The following is a 1,223-nucleotide window of genomic DNA, read 5'->3' as shown; positions in this document are numbered from 1 at the left end:
TCTGTGGGTTTCCTTTAATGAACAAGAATGGTAAACAGTGTTCAAAATATGTTGCTTCAAAGTCTTCCTTAAGAATTTACAATGGCAATGAAGAGTCTATATTTTGAGGAAATACTCAGGAGAGAAGAATCTGGAAATCCAGTGTCTATTTGTATATCATTTATCATGAAGCATTTTAAAAAAGTAAAGCTTCATGATGGAGGCAGTAACTGTTGTGAGAACTTGTCTGTGGCCCTATCTACTTCTATCACTTCTTAATATAATACCACTTGTGGATATCTCCATCTTTTTTGGAATCAAAATCTTCATCCACTGATGCTGATGCCTTCTGCACTAGGAATCTGGCTTCCCCTTCACTGCCACAGAAAGGGCTACCCCTTATCTACACATTGACACATTTTATACCTCCTTAATCAATTTCTTTACTGAGCAAAGCTTTCCAACATTTGTGGATAGATTTGATAACTTGATGAGCAAAATCCTTGTCTTTAAATTCTACTTTCAAAGCAAATATATTTTCTGGCTCTTTATTTGGCATTCACTAAAATCATAACCAGTTCACTGACTCCTTGAGGTAATTTTGTTTATGCTTCCCTACATCATCAATACTATGTATGTTGGAAGCTTCTGGGTCATCCATGCTAAAAGTAATTCACTTCCTATCTGTCTTGTCCCCATCAATGAGGGCCAAAATCCCAAGAGTCTTCACCTGAATCATGTTGCCAGGACCATGAAGCTTGGAGCCTATTTCACAAATGTTGAGGGGATCGTTATTGCCATGGCAGTTGGTGCAGGAGTCTACATGATGAGGGTCTTCCCAAGTCTGAGGAAGGGCACATAATTCCATATATGACCCTTGTGAGGGGAGATATTTGCCACATAACGTAGCTTGCCTCTCTATCTTGTTTAATGGAATTTGATGGCTCCTTGGTGTCAATCTCCATTTTAGCATTTGTCCAACGAGATATTTCTAAACCATATTAAATACTTCCTCATGCTCACTGGTCCATGCTTTTTTTGTAGGAATTCTATTTTCCTCTTGAGATTCAGGCTTCAGAGGAATGTCATGAAAGGGGAAGACGTAGTGACTAGCCACATTCTTGAAGTAGAGGCAGGATTGGTGGCAGTGTGGGCTGACCCATTCTTCTGTGCAGTGGCCTTGACATCCTCAAGTGGCTGCTGGAGGAGCCCTCGTGGGGGAGGGTCATGGGGATCCCTCCCAG

At 40.8% G+C, this 1,223-nt stretch overlaps 1 pseudogene; it reads right to left on the bottom strand.

Moving 5' to 3' along the window:
* Positions 1-247: 247 nt before the first annotated feature.
* Positions 248-1,223, bottom strand: part of LOC123244687 — a 58,618-nt pseudogene continuing 57,642 nt past the window's right edge.

The sequence above is a fragment of the Gracilinanus agilis genome, chromosome 4, assembly GCF_016433145.1.
Source record: "Gracilinanus agilis isolate LMUSP501 chromosome 4, AgileGrace, whole genome shotgun sequence".
Taxonomy (NCBI): domain Eukaryota; kingdom Metazoa; phylum Chordata; class Mammalia; order Didelphimorphia; family Didelphidae; genus Gracilinanus; species Gracilinanus agilis.
Note: the sequence above shows the minus strand (reverse complement) of the source record. Positions and strands in the feature narration are given on the sequence as shown.